At 40.7% G+C, this 13,549-nt stretch overlaps 1 long non-coding RNA gene across 1 annotated transcript; it reads right to left on the bottom strand.

Annotated features, from left to right (window-relative positions):
- Positions 1-990: 990 nt before the first annotated feature.
- LOC116613565 lies at positions 991-2,571 on the bottom strand. Its single transcript, XR_007312224.1, has 2 exons — positions 2,492-2,571; positions 991-2,148 (listed from the first exon to the last, which is right to left on the bottom strand). It is a non-coding gene; the product is annotated as an uncharacterized LOC116613565 (long non-coding RNA).
- Between the last annotated feature and the right edge of the window lie 10,978 nt (positions 2,572-13,549).

Below are 13,549 nucleotides of genomic sequence, written 5' to 3'. Positions count from 1 at the left end.
CGAACAAACTTGGGGACAATTGGAAAGGAAAACAAAGAAAATGTGAGTCAAGAGCAGGCCCAATAGACATAACCCTCTATGCTTATGGTTCCGAGAAATCTTTGGATGTCAAAGGAGCATTTTAATGAGTGAACTCACTAAAAGGGGGATCCATTGCTGGGCAAGAACACTACCATGAGATTAGGAGTACTGAAAATTGGCCCTGATGTCTCCATGGTGACAAACAAAGCTGGAATCTTAAAACAGAAACATCCAGAAGTTTTCAGGGGTGGGGAAAATCAAGACGAAGCAAATCTCCGTAGATAGAGAAACCAGTGTTACACCAGTGCATCAACCCCATCAGAGAGTTTCCTTTAATTTGAGAGATAGAGTGTGGCTGCCATTCCCAAATGACACCACGACGGCACTATTAGGACAAGTTCAAACGCGCATTCACCTGATTAACGTTTATTCTCTTCACAATGTTCAATCATTCAACATTTCACCGAGTCGAGATACGTGCAGCGAAAGGCGAAAGCGAAAGCAAAGCGGTTCCTAAACACAAAATACATCGCTTAGACTACAAACAATAAACAAACAGCATCTAAGTTTACAAATAAATCAATACACGGTACTTACGAATTCATTTGTCCTCAATATCCTACGAACAACTCGCTGATTAACAAAAACAACTCTGTGGCTCCTCCAAACACGCCACAACACGCCTCTCACTCCCATTCGATAATCTAATCAATAATCTCGCGGGCTCGCGCGGGCGTGCGCTACATAGAGTAGACGAAAAGATCTCAGAACTTGTGGAACATCATCGAACCGGTGAAGGGCCCAGCCCAATGGGTGAGCCAAGGGGTTATCGTTCCTGAAAAACAATTGATAAGCGTCTAGCAAACAATGCCAACACACGTAGGCGTTACCCCATTCCAACTGTCCTTTACACCATAAATGGGTCAACAGTGTTTAACAAACTATATCTTAAATAAAACCAAAATGACCTGGGATGATAGTCCTTTAATCTATCATTAGCTCTAAGAACAAATAAAGTTAAAAGACGTAAACAGTTCTAAGAAAGTTTGTTAGGGAGATTACTTGTCGCAAACGTAGTCATCTAACTTGTGCGGGTGTGATCGTGCGCGTTGCGGGAAACGCCGCGGAGGGGTAACATCTACCGGGTTAGGTGGCTCTTGATCGGGGGCATCATCTTGGATTTCAGCAGGTACAGGTACACTCTTGATGAAGGACGAGTTTCTTGTGATCTTGATTCCATCCTCGTTGCCAATGTAAAGATGTTGTCTTGAATAAGGACTGAGTCGATGACTTAGACAAGTAGTTTTTCTTCAGTGCCGTCCAACGGTCAGCTGTCAACTAACTTCCTAGTTACATGTTTGATCCAAAACTAAATGATGCGTTACTATGGTAACGACATTACAGTCATCATTTTTGGCTTTAGATTGGGGGGTGGCTCGAAATTTTTTAATCAAAAAAAATATCAGCTTAGCAACCCCCCACCCCCGACAAATAATGACCTTTCCCTAACCTTTTCCTTTAACTGAATAGGTTCATATTTTTGGCTGGCAGAAATGACTAGAATTTCAACAAAGCAAGAAGCCTAGTTTTATTCGCACACAGTCAACCTCTCAATGTTGCCTTTTGATGTTGATAAGCTGATGACAGTTATACAATGACCCTCTACAACTACTTGTTTTACATTAAAGGTATTGATTTGCCAGTGAGATCTGGTATAAATGCATTTCAAATTTCTCGTGCTAGCGCACTCGCAGGTTTTTATCAATTTGTGCCGTAAATCCCATAGAAAACTCGCCGGCAATTTTCAAACTTTACTTATGGCGTGGTAGCAATGGCAGCCCGCAGTTCTGCTATGTCCTTTTCGTGCTTGCCAATTTGTGCCTGGACATCTGTCTTGGTATTGTTGGTCTCAGTCCAAAGCTCCAATACATCCTTATCGTGCTTTAGAATGTGTGCCTGGACATCTCTCTTGGTATTGTTGGTCTCAGTCCAAAGCTCCAATACATCCTTATCGTGCTTTAGAATGTGTGACTGGACATCGTTTTTCGTGTTTTTAATGGTAACTATCAATCTTTTTACATCTTGGTCATGCTCCATCTTATCCTTGATGAAACTGGCTTTCAGTGCCTGGACATAATAGGAAATAAATCTGTTAATGTTAAATTCACGATCCTTGATTTTTTTTCATAGCTATGTCAGATATGTATGACGAGTTGTATTCTCTTGCAACATGTTTTCATTAGCTCTCTCAATCTTTTTTCGTGTTTTTCATCGTGCCTTTCCAGATCTCATTACCTCTACTTACTCTTAAAGCGTTCCATTAATCAAGTGTTACCATTTTTTAAAAGCTACACTACAGGGCCGTAGCAAGGTGTGGGTTACTATCGGCAGGTCACTCCCCCACCCCACCCACCCCCCCAGAAAAAAGTCAATTCAACAAGAAACGCTAGTTTGCGAAAAAATGCCTCACCTCAGAGTTTGCGTTAATAGTGTCTATTTGTCGTTGTAAGTTCTCTGTGGCAAAGTGGAGCGGCTTCAGAGGTCCTGAAACCACAAGACAAAATAATAGTGACCATCTCGACACCATTTGGAAGGTTCTTAAAAAGAAAGTTTTTTCGGTACCAGTAACCCCCAGACGACAAAAGTTTGTGGGTTTGAACTGGTAAGTAATAATTTTATTTAGCGTAGAAAAACTCTTTTCCAGAGCCTTTGGATACAATGATGCCCGGATGCCTCCTAATTTTTTTCATTAAGAAATTATAAATAATATTCCCATAAAAACTAAAAGAAAAACCCTGGCTGTTTTCTTGAACTTTTCTATCAAATGTTAAGCAGTTGTAAACGAAATGTGTTCAGTATTTGTTGTGAAAATAAGCAAAAACAGGGAAAGAAAGGCTTTGTATTAATTTGTGTTATAGGTGTTCTAATATAATCATAATATATGGATGGTTTTTAAATAAAAATCAGACGAGAATATTCGCCTCAAGTGCGAATATTATTTTTTAGATTTTGCTGACACAGTGAATTTTAACGAGTATGATATGACGCGTGACTCGTCTAAAATGCCTTTCTGTATTATGCTACTTTGGTATAAGCTTGGGTTAAGACGTTCTACAAAACATAGAATTCGAAAATATCAGAACACTGCGTTTAAAAATCACAAATTTCGAATAGCAAACATTTGTCCAAGTGCTTCGAAGCTGTCATTCCCTGCTAGCAGAGGCCTCTTTTCTCTGTATTTCGCTGGGCTGGAGTTCGCTCCAGCCCACTCAAGTATATTAAGGCCTGGGTAGATTGCTTTTAGCATCGGATATAACTTTTTGCCATAAACTTTGTTAACATCGCCTTAAATTCGTTCTTTTTGGCAAGATGATTAAAGTCGACGGCCTTAATATTTTCGTAATGTTTTCTTGCTGGTGATGACGTCACATAATAGATCACGTGACAAAATAGTTTTTTGCCTTTCCGCCGGTGGGGAAAACAGCTTGGACAAAGATGTTTACTAAATAAGTGTTGACTTTATGTGTGTCATATAATAGCGTTTTAGCATCCAAAATTTTCTCTGCCGTTAACAAGATTTAATTATTTTGTTAAGTCACGTGACCTGCTGCGAATTAAAATGTTGATTTGTGACCGAAAGGTTATACTTTTCTTGACGGTAAAGACATCAGTGTGCAGATGTGTTTCAAAGGAACATAAAAACATGCGATGTTTTCTTTTGCATAGCGTATCCACCAGCGGAGAATTTTTTGAAATATTGATTTGCAAAAGTCACGTGACCGGCTGGATGACGTCATCACTCAAAATGAAATATTACCAATCAGCTAACATTGCCGAGTTTGATGTTTTGGTCAAAACTGGTGTATTTAAGGCAATGTTAACTCACTTTAGGGCAACTTTCAAAATTTCAACTGTTTTAGCTTAAGATCCAAGCCTTAATACACTTGAGCAGCGAAATACAGAGAAAAGAGGCCTCTGCTAGCAGGGAAAAGCTGTCAAAACTGTCGATCCAAAATCCCTTAGCCAATCAGAAGCTTTCCCTAAAACGCACTGGATTTGTTTAGACTTGATTCGATTTCTTATTAAGGAACGTTCAAATACTATGGTTTTTCCACGCGTCTAATACAGATACGTCGTTCATTTCAGCCTGTATGAGGTCGCTTGCGAACGGCGCCTGCCTACAAACGCCTGCAACGGGGGCTAATGCATGTATTACGCGGGATGAAACATCAGACTATATCAAGGTTATGGTTATGAGTTTTGCCTTTTTGTTTCAATAAAAGGTCAAATGAAATTGCCATTTTCTATTTGTCTAAACAGTGCTTTGTGCTTTTTAATTAATAAAAACAAAAAAATGTTGTCAAAAAGTAAGGGTCTAAACCAGGTAAATCAAAATGGCAAAAAAAAAAACAATTTATATTATAAGGGTCTAAACTTGGTCATTTTTAAAATACTTAAAATACCGAAGATAATAAGAACTTCCAGCAACAGTGCCGTCACCGCCACCAGCGTCGTGAACCCAACAAAGCACCACAGGATACCTGTACATTGGCCAGAAGGCGTGTTAAGCATTCTCTGGGTCGTCATTTTCTCAGGGACTTTGTACTTTGTATAAGGCTGTTTTCTATCAACCTCGCTGTTGGCTATGTTTATAGCTCCCTGGCATAGACGCACACGCGGTTTTGTTGCGCTTTGTTGGGCTTATATAAACCTCGTTGGTATTGTCTATAAGAAGATAAAGTTTCTATTGTCTAGGGTAAATGGTGCGAACAGAAGAGCGAAGTTCCTTCAAGTGATCACATAACTGTAATCGTTTCCTGTTAGCATCTTATAACAGCTTACAAACACTCACATTGCCTTGTAAGATTAAAATATTTTACAGTAAAGCAGTTTGTTAATATTAAATAGCATATTGCGCGAGGACTTTGAAAAGAAGTCAGTACAGAATGACGTCAAGTGAAGGGTCTGCGTTCTCGCGCTCTTGATGAGCAAAGAACTTGTCCCAGCATGTTTCAAACCTTAGCGCGTCAAATGCAAAACCAGTATTATTATATTATTCAAAGCACGTTTGCACATGTTCTGATCAATCCTACGCGTAATAAGTGTTGACGAAGCAATATCAAAATGAGTGCGTTCTTCGTCGATGTCGTCAAAACCCGGATCAGACTGCAAGTCGGATCACTGACCCCAGATTGGATCACAAGTACGCCCTTGTCTACGAGTTTCATATAGTAGATGCGATTTTTCGTGTCCACACCACAGGCCTCCCAGTCGGCTGATTTGTATTTTGATTTCATGCTGATCTATGTTTTTTAGCGCATGCGCGAGATTTTGGGAGGATGCAATTTTTCGTGTCCACACCACAGGCTTTCAAGTCGGCCGATTTGCATTTGCATTTGATTTTATGCTGATCAGCGGTGTTTTTGTAGAACCCTGTACTGAACAAACAAACAAACAAACAAATAAATAAATAAATAAATAAATAAATAAATAAATAAATAAATAAATAAATAAATAAATAAATAAATAAATAAATAAATAAATAAATAAATAAATAAATAAATAAATAAATAAATAAATAAATAAATAAATAAATAAATAAATAAATAAATAAATAAATAAATAAACAAATAAATAAATAAACAAATAAATAAATAAATAAATAAATAAATAAATAAATAAATAAATAAATAAATAAATAAATAAATAAAATAAATAAATAAAATAAATAATAAATAAACAAAAAAAAAAGAATAAATAAATGGATGGATGGATGGATGGATGGATGGACATCCATCCATTACACCTGTATAGTAAACATCGTACAGTCATTAACATATTGGGAGAGTGCCCTAATACAACATTAAGTCTCCTTCAAACTTTAACCTAAGTGTATAAATGTAATGTAAGACAACGCCATATTAGTTATTCTCATGATGTCATCAATCACGTGACCGTGGGAAAAAATATTTTCTCGAGTTCCTATTGAGAAAACATTACGAAACTTTCGAAATATGACAAATAGCACATGGAATTTTACAATTATGAACTTTAACAACGACGAATACGATATTCCCAGTGCATAACGAGTTACCTGCTGTACTGTCGAATCGCCTGCTATATATGTTTTTATTTAAGTAAATCACGTATAAGTACCAGAAAGTGGACATTAAACAACGACGAATGCGATATTCCCAGTACATAATGAGTTACCTGCTGTACTGTCGAGTTGCCTGCTATATGTTTTTATTAAAGTAAATCACGTACAAATACCAGAAAGTGAACATTTAACAACGATGAATACGATATTCAAAGTGCATAACTAGTTACCTGCTGTACTGTCGAGTTGCCTGCTATATGTTTTTTATTAAAGTAAACCACCTACAAATGCCAAAAAGTGAACATCAAAAAGTGAAGCTTAAATAACGACGAAAAGTAAACATTTAGCAACGGACGAATGCGATATTCCAAGTGCACTTGTCGCTTGCCCGGGCGTGTGTCGGCGGCGCGATAAGTTCAAAGAGAAAGTGAGCTGTCACTCATCAATCATGTCTCATACCAACATCACAACATTGGCCGTAACTAGGCAGGTTTTCGTACAATGGAATCGAGCGTTGTTTCACTCCCTTCCTATTTTATATAGAACCTAGAACCTAAATACGAAGCTAGGTTCGGAGAGCGTTCGGGCTAGTCACGAACACTCAAGAGGCTATGGTTCCTCAGTACAAGAGAAATAGATACATAACAGGAAAGGATTTCGCTGAATCGGGAGGCAGGAGACATTTCGCACAAAGGTTAGAGATATTTTATTCGCTGAATACAATATTCAATACAAATTGGGAATGCATTTTTGGTTATTTTATAAAGAAATCGCTGACAAAGTATCCTAATGCCCGTGGGAAAAACTGCATGATTCTTGTCATTTTTAAGTCGTGGATAGCGAAGCTATTCAGGACTTTTTGCGGTAGCGGGGTTGTGTCACTCGCTAATCGCTAATAGCTTACTAATCGTCGCATCAAGTGTAACCCATAGCCAATCATGACTCTTCTAATATCACAACACTTGGCCAATCAAGTCAAACGTTTTAGCGAAAAAGCCCGCGAATTGTCAGCGGTTTCCCAAACCATGTAAAAAAAAAACTTTTTGAAGGTTAAGACTATGATTTAACGTCATTCCTGCCTTTTTTGCCAATTATAAATCGAGCCACATTCGATAACTAGCTATCTGAATGCAAGGTTCGTTATCAGTTCAGCGATATATCACGTTGTCAACACACTCACGAAACGCCACTGGTAAGCCATTTCCACTTCCCCTCTACTACTGCTGGCCGTGCACCAAATTCTTTGTTTATTTCTTGCATGCCTGCTTGCTGAATCAGCTCCAACACATTCTTGTTATTATAATTTAAGCTTCGGAATTTATCCGTACTTCGCTACGAATAGCGTTGTTTCCAATGTCTCCATGAATAACATTTCTAGACTGAACTTCGTTTGCCAAGAGCAGGAATCAGTTTTTTTAAATGTCTGTAAGCAAAATCACCCAATGAGGGCTAGAGGGCCCCTTTCTATCAATGGTATCTGGGTCGACTGGTTGTCCCCAGGGAATCAATCAGATGGGCATTGACTTACCTCAGGCCCGTAGCCAGGATATTGAGCGGGGTGTTTCGTTTTTTCCATTTTAGCGGACCAAATTCCCGGTATACCCCTCTCCTCGCCTTATTACATTAGGCATGTTATTAATAGGGTACTTTTTAACATATAGCGATAATAATAAAGATAATTAAGATTTTTATAGTCGTTTTAAAGACATATTGATGTGCACGGTATATCTTCAGCCAAACGTTATAAATTTTTGTTTGCTCTGAGCGGACCTTCAAGCTGGGTGTGGGTGGGGGGGCTCGTCTGAATTTCCCCCCCCCCCCCCCCCTGGCTACGGGCCTGTACTTGAAGCAGTTATTCCAACATCATAGTAGTACCATTATTTACACTTGTCTGAGACAAAATACCCTATGTATAAATAAAACCACATAAAGCCAAGAAATTTATTAGTTTGGTCCATACTCTACATACCATTTTTCCCTAAAGTGTGTTAAAAATAAATGCACCAAAACCAAGCTTTTGTCCCAAATTACCATTTTATTATCCACGACTTGGCAAGGGCCTTGCTTTTTGATTAAGGTTGACGTACCGCAGGTGCTTCATAACCTTCATGACTTGTAATCAGAAGAGAAAAACAGTTACTGTGACCATCTTTGGTCAATGGAGAAAGTATCTGAAAGGAAACTAAGCTTCCTCGGTACCAGTCGACCTTAAAACGACAACGTTTTCTTCAAATGATTTTTTTTTCCTCAATATAATTTCCAACTTCCTTTAGTTACAGTTGCTTCTGAGAGTTTCGCTGATGTTTGTGAAGATTTTGTTCGCAATGACCATTAAGTGAAATCCAGTTCGTATTTCCATACAATGCTTTTAATCATCCACAAATGCAGAACTTCTAATTAAGACATCCTTTGAATTTTTACCAACAATTTTGTGAAATAAAGTATAGTCCCAATTGATCGTCGCTTTCCACTTGACGATTGATCGTAGAGATGTTTTCTTTTACTTGAATTCTCCACAGACAGTAAGACATATTGACTAAAATACTTCTCTTGAATGAAGATACATTAATCAGGTAAATTCCTTGAGTGATTTGTCTTTATTCCCCGATTTGCTACCTTTTTTATCGCAAATAAAGTTTCAGCAAAACTTGAAATTGTCGCGCGCGTTGCAATCATTATGGCGGGAAATTGTCATAACGCAAGGAGTTTGAAGACGTTTTTCCGTAGACCCAACTAATCTAAATGAATTAACATAAAAGTAATGATGGTTTGATGTGAAGGTCGGTAAAATCGGCGTAATAAGCAATTTTCGGGTCATTTTACAAATCGACTCGTTATTTCGAGCTTTGGAGTTGAGCACTCGTGGCTTGTAAATCCAGAAAGGGTTCCTTTTTTCACTTCAGCAGCATAAGTTGTCCTTCTCGTACAAATATTTAAAAAAGCCATATAATAAATAACTTATTAACCTCGCTTGCTCGGTCCGTACTGAGAAATCTCAGTCCTTGGTGTTTTTCGGCCTGCTGCCTCGGTCTGTACAAAAAGCCCGCGGGCTGAGATTTCTCAGTACGGACCTCGCGCTCGGTTAATATAGGTATTGTATTTTTCGTGGCAATATGGATTGGGTTCGCGGTGAGGGAGGGGTCACATATCGGACTCTTTACTTGGAGGTTGTGAACTATCAGCTTCAAGCGATGTCGGCTCCTGTGAGAATGATCAGGCCAATCAAGCGAAGAAATCTGGCAAATTACATTGAATTTCTGTACAAGCTGTAAAAAAAGATCCTGTGAAATCAATCAGTTTGCGAAAAAAAAAAAAAACAGAAAAAGGATTGGTTCTTCTAGCAAAGTTTATTGGTACATCCAGGAGTCATGGTTAACCCCAGGTCTTGATATAGTACAGCAATGAAAAGCCAGACTTCGTGAAGCCCTCTCAGTGCAAATATGATATTTCCGCCTACGTAAAGAAAAGAAACCCTCTAGCAGAAGCTATACAATACAGTTAGAACCTTGATACAATAATACTCGATATAACGGGGTAAAATACTAGTACACAAGGTATGGGATAAACGCTATAAGGGTTAACAATATATTAAAAAGTGAAAGCAAATATGTATTACAGTTTGACCTATTTGTATTTTACACTAAATCTCTCGAAAGTGTTGATTGCTTCCACGCAATTGCATTTATAACATTTACAGAACCGAGCAAGTCAATCTTCCTTGTCATGCATCCTTGTCTCGGATATTCTCTCTATTTTCTATTTTTGATTTGTTTGGGTGATGGAATGAATATCTTGCGGTTGCCGCGATTGAGGATGCATTCATCCGAATCGGTGTAAAAGAAAAGATCAAATGGATAAACCAGACTTAAAGAATTTTTTCAGGACATAGGAATGATTCACAGCTACAGTACTATGCCTTAGTTAGGTACGAATCCAAATGTACATCCAAATTACTAGTTAGTAGGCACCAGTGAAACATTCACGTTCATTAAAGAAGTTTTCTTTATCCTCTCGTTAACCTACAATGCACAAAGTATGGCAATCTTTTTATACCTGTATACCCATTTGAAATATCGCTCCTCGAGTTTTTCTTTCTCCTCCTTCGAGACAGACAAATGTTGTCGCTATATAGTAACCTTTTTTCATTGATCTCATTGTGCTCTATGTTAAGTTATGGGAGAAGACCTGGCGGAGCTAAAAATGTTGCGAAAGAATACTGAAAGGGAAGGGCGGGGCCAAAACAAGCGCCGCCAGGCACAAGAAGGGAATACAACCAGCCTGTACGCAATCCTGGAGATACCCGTCCCATCACGGGCGACGTGTAGAGAATACAACCAGCCTGTACGCAATCCTTGAGACACCCGTCCCATCACGGGCGACGTGTAGAGAATACAACCAGCCTGTACGCAATCCTTGAGACACCCGTCCCATCACGGGCGACTTGTAGAGAATACAACCAGCCTGTACGCAATCCTTGAGACACCCGTCCCATCACGGGCGACTTGTAGAGAATACAACCGGCCTGTACGCAATCCTGGAGACAACCGTCCCATCACGGGCGACTTGTAGAGAATACAGCCAGCCTGTACGCAATCCTTGAGACACCCGTCCCATCACGGGCGACTTGTAGAGAATACAACCAGCCTGTACGCAATCCTTGAGACAACCGTCCCATCACGGGCGACTTGTAGAGAATACAGCCAGCCTATACGCAATCCTGGAGACAACCGTCCCATCACGGGCGACGTGTAGAGAATATAACCAGCCTGTACGCAATCCTTGAGACAACCGTCCCATCACGGGCGACTTGTAGAGAATACAGCCAGCCTGTACGCAATCCTTGAGACACCCGTCCCATCACGGGCGACTTGTAGAGAATACAGCCAGCCTGTACGCAATCCTTGAGACACCCGTCCCATCACGGGCGACTTGTAGAGAATACAGCCAGCCTGTACGCAATCCTGGAGACAACCGTCCCATCACGGGCGACGTGTAGAGAATACAGCTTCCGACATAAAGGATGAAATCCTAACAGCCTGAGTTCTGCCTTGTAGAAAGGACGCAATCCAGCGAACTAATGACGAATGAAGGCCAAACATCTTGAGTTTTTCAATCAGCACTTGATGGTCTATCAAATCAAACCCCTTCTTGAAATCAGCAAAGAAGAACCGCACCCAACAGTTGCCCCGATCAAGACCCTCGAGAGCGTGGTGTAAAAGGAAGGCGAGAGCTTGCTCTGTAGATTTCCCCGCAACAGCAAATTGGTTTCTGTCGAGGCGGTCCAAGATGTTGGGGAGAGCCCTTGTCAATAGCAGCAACGAGTGTTTCTCTGAAGATCGCAAACCTTTCTGAGTAAGAAGAGGCCATAAACGAATCATGCCATGTGAACGAAGTTAACCATTGTCCAAACTCGCGAATCCGACTGTCACGCGTGTAACGCTTAGTTATTGTCTTATGGGTTGATTTCGCGCCATCACCCCTTGGCTCCTGCCTGGCAAGGACACTACAATGGTCACTCGTCCCTATCTTAGGCAGCTGGATGGGACTTGAGAACAACTTGGGGGCATTGGTTAAAAACCAATCGAGTATTCCAGAATCTCGTGTAAGCACTTTTACCACCTGGGAGAGTCCGCATGCTCGCCGGAAGACATCTGCAGAAACCTTGGTCGACGTAGGGTTTAAGTCGCCAACTACACACACCAAGCAGTCGGGGTGCTTGTCAAGGTACTGGTCAACCACATATTGCACATGGTCATAGAGCTTTTGGTTGCCATCGGCTTTGGCATGTGGAGGGTGATAGATAACTCCAAGAACGATAGAAGAGACGGATCTCGGTAGTCGTATGGGCAGTAGCTGTAGCCACAATACCTCAGATAACAAACCAGTCGGCTCAAGGTGGTCAAGTCTCCTGCTTGGAATGGCGCAGTTTACATAAACACACACTCCGCCAAAGAGAGTTGGCCGATCTCTTCTGAAGATGGTGTAATCCTTCATGGTGACCGCAGAGTCCAGGGAAGAGCTAGAGAGCCAGGTTTAAGGTAATACAGGCTATATCCACTTGGTTGTGTATAAGAACGCACTCAAGTTCGTCAACTTTGGGGCACAGCGAGCGCACATTGCTCAAGAAGAAAACAGGAACACGAGTGATAGTGATAGGTGGGCGCTCAATGACGTCAGGTGGGGAACCTGTGCGTTCCACCACAGGTGGACCGGTCGCTGTGGACTGCCGCTTACGTTTTGATCTAGAACGTTTCCTAATACCAAGTGATCCAAGATCTTGCCATAGTTCCCTGGGAAGGACCTGTTTCGGCTGAGTCTTGCCTATTGATTTCAAGTAGGAGCTGCCGTAGACAAGTCTCTTTGGAATTGATGTGTTGGTAGATTCAAAATGGCCGCCGACACGATTGCCACCGATCGAAATTGCCTGTCGCTCGCTACACCACCAGATGTCGATGAACTTGGTGAAATAGTAAAAGCTCGGACAAAGGGACATAGGGACAAAGCTCGCCGGAAGAGCGAAAATATACCAAGTTAGGTGCTTTATGCAACACTAACAAGATATGTGCTTGCGTTCTGTCTTGGCCCGACTGGTGCAAATGTTTGTGTGCTGTTAAAGTTCAAGATATTAGACATCATTTTGGAGTCAAATTATCCTATAGCCCGTGGTCAAAAAATGTCAAGCATTTCCCCCCAAGAGTGAGCCTATTATTGAGTTCTTTACTCTAAATTTTATTTGGCCGAGAAGCTTTCATTCGAGTACTCGAATTTGTTTTCTGGACTCACTTCTCCTTCGGTTCGTCGGGTGCTGCATGAAGATTCGACAAACCAAGCGAATCACTGTTTTTTAGCCAACCGAGAGATTATGTATTTTTCGTTGGTATATGCAGGTAATGAACAAGTTGGTTGTTTTATAGGTATTCAGCTCCTCATTGGTTATCATATCTATATAATCTACTCTCAGATTATCGTTCGGCCTCTCTCTCTTGCACTCCTAGAGTGACCGTGAAGTTGCTATTTTTCCCGCCCACCCACCCACCCTGTCAGTAGTTTAAGATTATTAATTCCTAATAAACACTGTGTTTTATCAGGCCGCACAGACGCTAGTACAGGCATCAGGTGCTTTGAAGTGTTTCAGAGTTGGCCACTGGGCAAAGGAGTGCAGATCGGCATGGCCAGGCTACCAGTCCTATGCGGGTTACGTATTCCAGAACCGCAGCGGCTTCCCTTATTCAAGCGCACCCGGAGGTGCTTACCCTAACGAAGGAGGGCGAGGAATCGATAAATCTGTTAACTGGCTAAGTGATGATTGTGATCAGGAATTACTAGAGGTATCGTACGAGCCTGATATATTAAGTGAAGGGGAGGAAAATCAAGTAAAAGGCAAACTCAAAAGGAATAGCCAGTTTTGGCATGATATCGGTAGTGCTG

The sequence above is a fragment of the Nematostella vectensis genome, chromosome 7 (assembly GCF_932526225.1).
Source record: "Nematostella vectensis chromosome 7, jaNemVect1.1, whole genome shotgun sequence".
Classification (NCBI taxonomy): Eukaryota; Metazoa; Cnidaria; class Anthozoa; order Actiniaria; family Edwardsiidae; genus Nematostella; species Nematostella vectensis.
This window is presented reverse-complemented; position numbering and strand designations above follow the sequence as displayed.